The following is a 13845-nucleotide window of genomic DNA, read 5'->3' as shown; positions in this document are numbered from 1 at the left end:
TTAAATGAACGTATTTAATTAATTCACAATAGTAAACAAATTATCCACAGTGATAGTGGGCAAAAACCACTGGCAACGCCAGCCTGTGTGCCCAGTGTGCACGGGCACACCTGTTCATTTTCCAAAAAGAAAAAAAAAAGGTACTTTTACCTACTTGACTTTTACAAATTATTTATAAAATTCCTTGTCAAAAACTAATTTTTGTTAAACAAAAAGTTATTCTTAAATAATTTTAAGTTCATTTTTTGATGCATCAACATCATTTTTCTTACTTCAATTCAATTTTTAAAACGTTGTTGGATCAGAATGAGAATTTTGGAAGAAAGGGGGGGGGGATTTTACAACTTGGTTTTATATTTTTGAGAATTGGCACACCTGTTCAAATTGTCTGGCGTCGCCACTGGCAAAAACAGTTAAGAGGGATGAAGGTTTTAAGGCATTCATTGCCTATACGTCTATTTGTGACCAAGAACCAGCCACCGCGGATGGCTTATTCCAAGTGAGGTTCGTGGCTGGAAATCCGATGCTCGTACCCTCGAGTTTTCCCTCGATCTACGAGCTACCGGACAAATAAATCATTTTCCCCTCTATGCGTAGTTCTCACGTTGCGATACTTCTAGTATACGTAAATCTCATACACCTAAGCTAACAAATATTACGAGTAAATGTACGAAGGGATTAATTTAATCATCGCTAAGGCGATCAGGGCATATTTCCTCATATCAAAAGATTCATCAAATGGAGATGGAAAGCTGAAATTTACTCTACATTCCAATTTTAACAACCTCTGAAGACGACTTCAGGCGAGTTCAAGTCATTTTAGAGCCTCCAGCGACTTTTTTGAAAATTACTGGAGCCTCCAGTAGATTTTTAAAACTTGAAATTTCTCCAAAATTTCATCAAACTGAGATGGAGAGTCGAAATTCATTCTGCAAACTAATTTCAATACGCTACGAAGTTGACTGCTGGTGGATTTCAAGTCATTTTGGAGCCTCCAGCGACTTTTTAAAGGAATGTATGGTGTTTTTTTGGAAAATTGAAATTTCCTAAAAGTAGCTGGAAGCTTCAAAACCATTTGAAACCACCATGTAGTCTGTAAAGTAAATTTCAGCTTGCCAACTCCATTTGATGAATTAATGTTGCGGGAATTTCAAGTTTCAAAAATCTGCTGGAGGCTTCAGGAATTTTCAAAAAGTCGCTGGAGGCTCCAAAACGACTTGAAATTCACCTGCAGTACTTCGTAGCGTATTGAAATTAGTTGTTGGAATAAATTTCAGCTTTACAACTCCAATTTGATGGAATTCTGTGGGAATTTCGAGTTTCAAAAATCTGCTGGAGGCTCCAGAACTGCTCAAAACGAGTTGAAACTGTTTTCAATCGATTTGGCATGTCGAAAATAGGGTATATCCCAAATTTCAGCTTTCTTGGTCAATTTGGTAAAATTTTGATTTTTCCCCTCATTTTTGGCCTAAATTGGATTTTCAAAAATTCACCAGAAATCGAAAAACGCACTTAAGCCCTTGAAATTTTGACACTTGATAAATTTTTGCATGATCTTTCGATCTACTTTTGTAATGTTTGAAAAATTTCGTGCAAGTCCTATGTTGAAACGCAAAATCTGCGGTTTCGGCTGACCTGTCAATCAAAATGGCCGCCATTTTGTAAGTAAGGCCAACTTTTTTTGGGCAAGTTCGCTTTAAAATGTTCCTTGGGATGTCCCCTTTAAGAAAAAAGTTAATATCATTTTAGGTATGTAAGTATGTCAATTTGAATTGCTTCGAAGGAGTTAACCATTGAATAAGAAAAACAACGCTCGCACAGTTTTCAAAATTTCAACGTACCTACATACGTATTTCGTACGTACGAATTTCAAGTTTTCATAGCAACCGAAAAACAGCAGTTTAACAGTTGGATTTTTTCCCAAGTTTGTGCAATATGGCATACCTAGACTTACATACGCATACATGGTAGGTTTAGGTAGGTACGTATACTCACCAACATGTGTATATTACACATGAAAATATTTGAAAAACTTACACTTTACGCGTAACTGACGCATATCGAATAGAAAGTCAGCTTCGAGCACCTAAACCAACATTTTAGGTAAACAAATTTTAGCTAGGAGAAGCAATCCTACTAACGCGGGTATGATTCACCTAAGCGTCTTGCGTTTACACAAGTTAGTCAATATTCAGCAAAATTTTCCGTTTCATTGTCAAAGGGGTTTGAGGTGCTCATGACTAAGAGATTCTACGATTATAAAATAACCAGATGCGATAGGTTTTTCACACAGTTGTTTTCCTGCAGTCCTGTCTTGATTACAGTTCGTTTTTCCGAAGCTCGTGTGACAGTAGTACCTACTTTGAAGTACCTGCATATCTACGTACGAGTTCTTCTTCAGGTTTATAGGCAGTTTGATTGTAACCATGTTTTCTCGCGTTTTTATCGTACTCGTATGTATTATCTTTTGCTCGATGATCATGAACATGGATGCAAAAATCGGTATGACTGCAACGGAGTACGAAAATAATGGAGGGTAAGTTGTCTTAAACAAAAAAAAAATGATATCAACACCCACGTAGAAAAAGTACACTGGTGTCCACTGGAAAATCTGCAGTGTTTCTTAGTAAGGAATTGCCACTAGTGATTTACTTCTCCTACTCAAAATTATGAGTGATGAATTACTGCTGATTTCTCAGTAGAGTAGCACTACTGATCCACCAACACAAATCAATGGTATTTCACTACTGTCTAGTATGTGTGTAGTAAATCACCACTGGCAATTCCTTACTAGGAAACACTACTCATTTCCAAGTGTGTGTCAGAAGTGTTTCACTACATGCTATCAGTATCAGTGGGGTGCAATAATTTTCAAAAATCAAAAAAATAGGGTTGGGGAATTTTATTTTGAATTTCCCTATCATCATTGTGATGCTCATGTCATGTATGATTTTTCCTGCCTATAACATTTTTAGAAAATTCCTACACCTATACCTCGCGGGGATTCGAACCAGGGACCTACGGATGTCTGACTATTCAACCCTAACCACCTGACTACTAGAGCACTACAGTAGATAGGGCATTTAAAGAATATATTTGTTTGCAAACACTCAATTTCAACAGTTTGTGAATTTGAATGTTGAAACTTGAAACTATGAATAATTGGCGAAGTTCTCCAGAGTGTCGATTTTATTTTTGAAAACTATTTGATCCTAAACCCAAAATTAGCTCCAAAGAGGGGGGGAGGCGCGAAATTGCAAATTTTTTAAAGAAGTGCGCTGTCGATGTCAAAATGTGAAATTTCAATGGCTCTGAATCAATTTTTGAAGACCATTTAACCCCCAACCACAAAATGGGCTCCAGAAGGGGGGTATACAAAAGTACAAAACCAAAAATTAAATTATCAAAAAAAATATATATGGGTATCAAAATCTCAAATTTATGGGTTCAGAATTCATTTTTTAAGACAATTTGACCTCAAACCCCAAAATGGGCACCAATGGGGGAGGTACAAAATTATAATTGTAAACTTTTTAAAGAAGAACATTATTGATATCAAAATTTGAGTTTTCAATGGCACAGAATCCATTTTTGAAGAGCATTCTACCCCAAATCCCAAAATGGGCTTCAAAAGGGGAGGTACAAAACCAAAAAATTTTTAAATTTTTGAAAAAGTATGTTATTGATATCAAAATTTGAGTTTTCAATGGCCCAGAATCAATTTTTGGAGACCATTCAATCCCAAACCAGAAAATGGGCTCCAAAGCTAGGGAGGAACAAAAATGAAAATTTTCCAAAAAAAAGTGCAATATTGGTGTGTATTGAAAATTTGGATTTTCAATGGTGTAGATCAGACTTCATTTTTGAAAATCATTTGATCGTAAACCCCAAAACGATATCCACAGCAGAGATTCAAAACCAAAAATTAAATTTTCTTATATATTTGGACACAGAATTCATTTTTGAGAACAGTTTGATTTGAACTTCCCAAAATGGACTTCAAAGGGGAGGTACAAAGTCGAAAATTTTCCAAAAATATACAAAAATAGTACAATATTGGTATCAAAATTGGGATTTTCAATGCCCAGAAATGATGTTTGAAGATAATGTGACCCCAAAACCCAAAATGAGCCTCAAAAAGGTGTAAAATTGCAAATCTTCTCAAAAAAAAAAGTATAATATCGGTTTCAAAATCTATTAGACCGTACATTTGAATATGCAGTCCTTCATGTTCAAAATCGTAGATACACATAATCTGATATCTGCATAGCATTCTTCAAAACTTTTGAATTGTTTTCCTCTTCTCCCACCCTAATTGGGGGATTTTTAGTTAACAGGGCAATTGGTTGATGACATTACTGGTAAGCAGGGTTGTCATTTTACATGTAGAATAAGTTATTCTACGTCTACGTGTAAAATAAGTAGAATAAGTAGAATATCGACGTAGACTATACGTAGAATGTAGAATGTAGAAAAAGTTCTGATTGGCTGTTTACCTGATAAGAAATGACGAAACGTGATAATGCTTACAATCTACAGCTTTGAGCTTATTACAACAACTTACAATAAAATTTAGCAAATTGACCAAAAGTTCATCAATTTTTTTTGGTGAGCTTGAAAGCTGAATGCATGAGAAAAAATGAACAAAGGAATAAAGTAACCTTGAAAGTTGAAACCTATCAAAATGTGTTAAAATTTTACCATTAACGAGAAATTCCAATTTTTCAACAAATTTAATGTATTTTTTTTTAGCATTTCTGAAGAATTTTGAGCTCAAAATTGAGTTATAAATTTGAGATAATAATTCATAATTGAAAAAAAGTCATGCAATGCAACCTGTTGGCTGCAATGGGTCGAAATTATGCGAGGAGTTTTTCAATTATTTTAAATACCTATTTTGAATTCTATTAAAATATGTTTTGAAATTTTTTAATTTTTAGAGAATTTTGAGTTCAAAATTGAGTCCTGATTTTAAGAGATAGGTAATTGAAAAAAACTCAAACAGTCATAGGTAGGTACAACCTATTGAAATGGATCAAAATTACATGAGGAATTTGAATTTGAATATTATGACGAAAATATGTTTTGATTGAATTTGAACATATTTGGAAAATTTTGAGCTCATGAATCATGATTTTGGGATAATTGAAAAAGTGTCAGGTGACCTATCAAAATGAGGTGAAATTACATGAGAAATTCAGCTTCTACTAAACTTTTTTCAGCATTTTTGAAGAATTTCAGCATTACAATGGTGAAAACATAATTAATTAATCATCCAAAAGCTTAGCAAAGCACAATTTTCCAGCAAATTAGAACATTTTTTGCATTTTTTCAATTTATTCTACTTATTCTACTTATTCTACATATTCTACGTAGAATAAAAATTTATTCTACTTTACATATTCTACATTTATTCTACATGTTATTCTACGTTTTACATTCTACGCTGACAACCCTGCTGGTAAGGTCGTTTACTAGTAAATAGCTATTAGACCATTACTGTTCAGTAGGCAAACATGACTGTGGAGTGGTGCATTGTGTAGTAAATAATTATTGATGTGTAGTAAAAAACTACAACACATCTACTGAGTTGTAGTAAGTAACTACTGAGCCATATTATTCTGTAGGTGAACACCATTGTTGAGTGGTGCATTGAATGGTACATTGTGTGGTAAATAATTATTGATGTGTAGTAAAAAACTACAACACATCTACTGAGTTGTAGTAAGTAACTACTGAGCCATACTACTCTGTAGGTGAACACCATTGTAAGTGGTGCATTGAATGGTGAAATATTACCAATGTGTAGTTGAAAACTACTAATCTACCACTAAGCTGTAGTAAATAGCTACTGAACCACTACTACTGAATAGGTAAACACCACTGTTGAGTGGTGTATTGAATGGTGAAGTATTATTGAGTAGTAGTTAAAAACTACTACTCTACTACTAAGCTATAGTAAATTACTGCAGAAGTCATACTGCCCTGCAGTGCAACACTACTGTCCAGTAATGAATCAAGTACTGAAATCACTACTGATGTGGTGTGAATTACTACTTAGCACTACTGTTAAGTAGTGAATTACCAGTGCCCTCTGTAAGTTTTTTCTACGTGGGCAGGGCTTCTGTCTTACTAGGAACCTCGTGAAGTGTTCTTCAGGGATTTGGATGGATGATGGAAAGTGGTCTCAGTGCAGGTAGATAGCTCTTGGCCCAAGTACCATATCATTGAAATTTTAGCTGGCAGTTTTAGTTCAGCTTCAGCTTCAGCAGTAAATTTTGAATTTTAAAATTCTCACAAATCGCTACCCCAGCGCTCAGATTTTTTTTCTCACGGCGTTCTAGTGGGAAAATTCTGACCCACGCGCTTGACTAAGGAGCGTGTATCATTTTCCCTTTTAACTAAATTTTTTGTACTATACTTATCCAAGAATACATATTCTAATTCTTTATTTTTGATGAAAATTTATGTTAGTGCGATTTTCGCTTTCAATTCGCGGTCGAATAGAATGCGAAAATCGCATAAAAATCCTGTAAAAACATTCCTCTAATTTCGTATTCTATTCGAATGCGAATTGAACGCGAAAATCGCACTAAAAAATGGAAACGTTCCGCTGACAAATTCATGACAAATTCAGCGAGTAATTTTTAATAAATTTCTCGACAATTTTCAAGATAAATTTTCCATCGGTGACTTGAAATTTCATTTTTCAAATTCGATCTTCGCGATTTCAAACTGATTTAAAATTTGTTTCTCCATCGTTGAATTTCAACTATTGTTTTTGAGTAATTACAAAGAATTTTTTTTTGCGATGATTTCGAGTGCAATTTTTATTACAACTTAGAATAAACTGTCTGGCTATTGATTCTAGTTCGAAATTTTTTCGTGTAGATTTCAAATTAATTTTCTGAGGTGGGGGTCCCAAATTAATTAGATGATTTCTGATGATATGCGTTTTTGATACATAATGAATTCTAATAATTTTTCTGGGCTTATCAGTCCGGCATATGACAATAGGAGTAATCGCCCCCCCCGCCGATCCTCCGGGACAACTTTTTACTTAAACGGGACACCCTAAGGAACATTTTAAAGCAAACTTGCCCAAAAAAAAGTTGGCCTTACTTACAAAATGGCGGCCATTTTGATTGACAGGTCAGCCGAAATCGCAGATTTTGCGATTTAACGTAGGACTTGCACGAAATTTTTCAAACTTTACAAAAGTAGATCGAAAGATCATGCAAAAATTCATCACCGGTCAAAATTTCAAGTGCTAAAGTGCGTTTTTCTACTTTTGGTGAATTTTTGAAAATCGAATTTAGGCCAAAAATGAGAGAAAAAATCAAAATCTTACCAAATTGACCAAAAAAGCTGAAATTTGGGATATACCCTATTTTCGACATGCCAAATCGATTGGAAACGGTTTCAACCCGTTTTGAGCAGTTCTGGAGCCTCCAGCAGGTTTTTGAAACTCGAAATTCCCACAAAATTCCATCAAATTGGAGTTGTAAAGCTAACATTTATTCTAAAAACTAATTTCAATACGCTACGAAGTACTGCAGGAGAATTTCAAGTCGTCTTGGAGCTTCCAGCGACTTTTTGAAAATTCCTGAAGCCTCCAGCAGATTTTTGAAACTTTAAATTTTCACAAAATTTCATCAGATGGAGATGGAAAGCTGAAATTTACTCTACACTCCAATTTTAACACCCTCTGAAGACGACTTCAGGTGGGTTCAAATAATTTTGCAGACTACAGCGACTTTTTGAAAATTACTAGGGTCTCCAGTAGATTTTTGAAACTTGAAATTCCCGCAACATTTCAACAAATGGAGTTGGCAAGCTGAAATTTACTTTGCAAACTAATTTCAATGCGATATGAAGTCGATTACATGGTGGTTTCAAATGATTTTAAAGCTTCCAGCTACTTTTTGGAAATTTTAATTTTCCAAAAAACACCATACGACCTCTCAAAAAGTCGCTGGAGGCTCCAAAACGACTTGAAAGTCACCAGCAGTCGACTTCGTAGCGTATTGAAATTAGTTTGCAGAATGAATTTCGGCTTTCCATCTCCATTTGGTAGAATTTTGTGGGAATTTTGAGTTTCAAAAATCTGCTGGAGGCTCCAGAACTGCTCAAAACGGGTTGAAACAGTTTCCAATTGACCAAAAAAGCTGAAATTTTGGATATACCCTACTTTCAACATGCCAAATCGATTGGAAACGGTTTCAACCCGTTTTGAGCAGTTCTGGAGCCTCCAGCAGATTTTTGAAACTCGAAATTCCCACAAAATTCCATCACATTGGAGTTGTAAAGCTAACATTTATTCTAAAAACTAATTTCAATACGCTACGAAGTACTGCAGGAGAATTTCAAGTCGTTTTGGAGCCTCCAGCGACTTTTTGAAAATTCCTGAAACCTCCAGCAGATTTTTGAAACTTGAAATTTTCACAAAATTTCATCAAATGGAGATGGAAAGCTGAAATTTACTGTACACTCCAATTTTAACACCCTATGAATACGACTTCAAGTGGGTTCAAGTCATTTTAGAGCCTCCAGCGACTTTTTTGAAAATTACTGGAGCCTCCAGTAGATTTTTGAAACTTTAAATTTTTCCAACATTAATTTACCAAATGGAGTTGGGAAGCTGAAATTTCCTTCGCAGACTACATGGTTGTTTCAAATGGTTTTGAAGCTTTCAGCTACTTTTAGGTAATTTCAATTTTCCAAAAAAAAGTCATACTTACAACCTTTCAAAAAGTTGCTGGAGGCTCCAAAACGACTTGAAATCCACCAACAGTCAACTTCGTAGCGTATTGAAATTAGTTTGCAGAATGAATTTCGACTCTCCATCTTGGTTTGATAAAATTTTGGGGAAATTTCAATTTTCAAAAATCTACTGGAGGCTCCAGTAATTTTCAAAAAAGTCGTTGGAGGCTCTAAAATGACTTGAACCCACCTGAAGTCGTCTTCAGAGGGTGTTAAAATTGGAGTGTAGAGTAAATGTCAGCTTTCCATCTCCATTTTGATGAAATTTTGTGAAAATTTCAAGTTTCAAAAATCTGCTGGAGGTTTCATGAATTTTCAAAAAGTCGCTGGAGGCTCCAAAACGACTTGAAATTCACCTGCAGTACTTCGTAGCGTATTGAAATTAGTTTTTAGAATAAATGTTAGCTTTACAACTCCAATTTGATGGAATTTTGTGGGAATTTCGAGTTTCAAAAATCTGCTGGAGGCTCCAGAACTGCTCAAAACGGGTTGAAACCGTTTCCAATCGATTTGGCATGTCGAAAATAGGGTATATCCCAAATTTCAGCTTTTTTGGTCAATTTGGTAAGATTTTGATTTATTCCCTCATTTTTGGCCTAAATTCGATTTTCAAAAATTCACCAAAAATCGAAAAACGCACTTTAGCACTTGAAATTTTGACAGGTGATAAATTTGTGCATGATCTTTCGATCTACTTTTGTAAAGTTTGAAAAAGTTCGTGCAAGTCCTATGTTAAAACGCAAAATCTGCGATTTCGGCTGACCTGTCAATCAAAATGGCCGCCATTTTGTAAGTAAGGCCAACTTTTTTTTTTGGCAACTTTGCTTTAAAATGTTCCTTAGGATGTCCCCTTCAAGAAAAAAGTTGTCCCGGATGATCGGCGGGGGGGGGGGGTGCAATTACTCCTATTGTCATATGCCGGACTATATATTTTCGCTTTCGATCAATATCACTGGGTGAACAATTGATACAAACACTACAAATACCCCATATGTGTTGTTTTACAGAGCAAACGTTTGCGACAACCCCAACCTTGATGGACTTTGTGAAACCCATTTCTTTATTGGAATTACAGGCGAATGTGAAGAAAAACGGATAAGATTCTCAGATAATCAAACAAGTAAAAAAAACATTTTAATTTGCCGAGATGCAAATAACGAGGTTAAAGGATGCCTGTATAATAAAAACGGTACCGTTACAAAAACTAAGTATACAGGCGGTGAGTGCATCTAAAATACACTAACACAAAGAAAACTGATTTCCATCCCCAAGTATTTTGAGATAATTCTTTAAGACAGCCTCGTGTATCATATCTGCTATTTTGAACAATTATCTCAAAGTACCTATGTAGCTAGTGGAAATTGCTCCTCTTTGTATCCTTTTGAAAAATTTTAAGCTAAGTTTTATTGTTATTACCTATTTTTATTCGATTACCTATATTCATTTAAATAGTTTATATAAATTTTCACCAACGTGAAGTACGAAGTAGTTAAGTATAAGTATATTTACTATAATCAAATATTTCCTCTAAGGCCACGTTTTGTTTAGATTAATAATTAATTTTACTTGTTTAAATATATCTATAAGCGCAATTAAGTAATTTTATAATTTATTTCATCATATCATCATTTAACTGCATGTACTTACGATTTGAACGAAATGGAACTAGATCGAAAGGAAATAATCTCCTAAGACCCCCGAGACCAGAATTTCAGGTAAGAATCGGAGTTTTTTCGAGTCGAATGATCAGAAGTAGGCACAGGGACGATACCTTGTCAAAAAAACTGTGACTGTGTGAATCTTTTTGAATTTTTTTTCAAACAGCTTTTCTGTGAAATTCAAAGAAGAACTTTGGGACCAGAAAATTTGGTCTGCGTGGAGTTTTCGGGTTTATAAGTACGATTTCGTAACAATTTTCAATTTTTCATTTAGGTACAATCATAATAACCTATTAGGTACCAATATTTCAGAACCCTAATCTAATCATGATCAATTTTTGAGATATTTTGGCCTTTTTTTCATGACTATCCAGACAATAAAATATCATTATTTCTAGCAAAATTTCACTATGCAATAAATCATTAACATTATAAATTTTTCTGGATTAAAAATCGCAATCATTTTTCATAAAGTTAATACGATCAAACTCGTGTGCTGATTTTTTCAATATTTCCAAATTAAAATCACATTCCTATAGGCTCCAGTTCAATGAACTTCACTCCATTGTCACAATTTCCTCGAATCTTTCACTCGAATCTTTCAAACTGATATATAAGTACAGTATAACAATAACTTATTCATTTTTTTGTAAAACTACCTAATTCACAATATTCTCCAACTTGATTTTATTTTCACCAAGTCACAAGTCTGCCACTTTTCAAAAACCATACCCACAGACTTCTTACAAATATTCTGAAGAATAAAAGTGATATTAATATAGATAAGAGAAAGGGCTCGAAACTCTACGCCGCGCTGAAGAATAAAGTCTGAAGGAATTTCAAGGAATACATAGGACCATCAATCCATCATTAATTATTTTGCAGACACGTCAGTTGAATAAATCTCCCACACAAAAGCATAGTTCTATTTTGTATTCACGTGTCTTTCTTTCACTCATAATCAGTAATCACAAATTGATTTTCTAGAAACTAAACTCGAAACCTCGAAATGAGACATCCTACAACTTGAGTAAAAAAAATCACTGAACACTTCAAAACTTGATAAAACTTCTCCCTCTTCCTTCCACCTACCTAAAATAACACCCTGAATCTTACAAAGATCAGATATGAGATTTAAGTCATCAGTATTCGAATATCGTAGGAAATTCAAATTCTTCATATCGTGGGAGATTTCGAGGTGAAAAATGGACGCGTGGGAAAAAGGGGAAAAATGGGAAAATCGGTCAAAAATGCAAAATACGGGGAAAATTTGGGAAATATAAAAATCCATTCAAAAAAAATTTCAATTTCATGTTTTCCTTACATTTTTATTTTTTTTTATTCTTTGTTTCGGGTACTTCATCCTCTAATTAATGATCTATACTTAATCCGTGTTTTGTGTTCTTGACCACATTTTCCCACATTTGCAAAATCATAGCCAGAAAAATAGAATTTATCGTAGGTAAATTCATTGACAAATTGGAGAGGGAGGAGGGGAGATTTTTTCTCATGTCCGTCTACATAATGGTGAAATATTTCAAAAGTACGAAAATATATTTTTTAGGTTCCTATAGTTTTGTTCAAAACGGTGGCGAAATTTTATCAATAATGTTTCAGTCTCAAAATTATGGCACAAAAAATGGTATTTCTCGTCAATTCGTTGACAAATGTGGGGGGGAAGGGAGATTTTTTTTACATGTTCGTCTACACCTCTACACATTGGTACATACAATGTCTCAAAATGCAAAAATTTTCATTTTTTAGGTTTCTCTGATAGTATTTTTGCAATAAGGTGTAAAACTTGTATTTTTTTTTCTCTAAAATGAACAAAAAAAACACCAGTTCAATTTTTTGATATGTTATTCTACGACGTAAAAAGGACTAAAAGACTAAAACTAAGAATTTTTTCAGAATTTTTACTCGCCAAAGGGTCATTCCATGTCAATTCGACCAACGTTTTTGAGTCATGTCTTTAGATTTCGCTCAATTTTTTTTACCATATCTACCCACCCAGTAAGTAAGAAACCAGCAATCAGTTTGGTCCCAGCCCCCTCAAGGGGTGGGTGGGGGCCTCCATTATTTTCACATTGTCTCGAGGTACTCAACTTCAGCAGCGCATTCCTCCAAAACTATGATACATTTATCAAAACTGATTTAACAGTTCGAAAGGGTATTGAATTTTGAACTTTTTAAGCATTTTGAAAATTTCAAAAGTTGAAAGTTCGAATTTTGAAATGGCGCTGTGAGTGGGAGCTACTATTTAAATTTCTGAAAAAATCTCCATAAGATGAACCTTTTGATGCTATTTTGAAATATTCAAGTTTCGAGATGGGATCTCTTAATGGAAAGAGAGCACCCCCACCCCCGATTTTGGGCAAAACTTTTGAAAAAAATATGGGGCATGTGATATATCGAATTGCATGTTTTTGGTAACACTGAACACGAATATGACGTTAGATTTTCGATTGGGCCCCATCCACGGCCCCCAGCACCTCCCCAAATGGGGTAAAAGTTCTAAACAAAGTTTTTTTTCGTGCGACACATCAAATAGTATCTTTTTGGGGACGCTGAATACGCATATGACGTCAGATTTTTGATTGGACCCATCCACGGCCCCAGCATCTCTCCAAGGGGGTAACCTAAAAAAAAAAAATGGTTTCAATCGTGTGATACATGAAATAGTAGATATGTTTTCGATATCTCTGAACACGAATATAGCCTTAGTTTTTCAAATTGACCTCACCTGTGCCTCCCAGAACTTCCCCCAATTAGTAAAAGTCCAAAAATTTTGTTAGAGGCCGAAGATCGGGTCCAACTAAAAATCTGACGTTATATTCGTGTTCAGCGTCACCAAAAACACACTATTTGACGTGTCGTACGAAAAAAAACACATTTTGAACTTTTACCCCATTTAGGGAGGTGCTGAGGGCCGTGGATGGGGCCCAATCGAAAATCTAACGTCATATTCGTGTTCAGCGTTACCAAAAACATGTAATTCGATACATCACATGCCCCATATTTTTTTCAAAAGTTTTGCCCAAAATCAGGGGTGAGGGTGCTCCCCCTCCATTTAGAGATCCCATCTCGAAACTTGAATATTTCGAAAAAGTATCAAAAAGTTCATCTTATGGAAATTTTTTCAGAATTTTAAATGGTAGCTCCCACTCACAGCGCCATTTCAAAATTTGAACTTTCAATTTGAAAGTTCAACTTTCAACTTTTGAAATTTTCAAAATTCTTAAAAAGTTCAAAATCCAATACCCTTTCGAACTGTGAAATCAGTTTTGATCAAAGTATCATAGTTTTGGAGGAATGCGCTGCTGAAGTTGAGTACCTCGAGACAATGTGAAAATAATGGAAGCCCTCCAACCCACCCCCTGAGGGGACTGGTACCAAACTGATTGCGGGTTTCTTACTTACTGGG

This window comes from Planococcus citri, chromosome 2, assembly GCF_950023065.1.
Source record: "Planococcus citri chromosome 2, ihPlaCitr1.1, whole genome shotgun sequence".
NCBI classification, from domain to species: Eukaryota; Metazoa; Arthropoda; class Insecta; order Hemiptera; family Pseudococcidae; genus Planococcus; species Planococcus citri.
Note: the sequence above shows the minus strand (reverse complement) of the source record.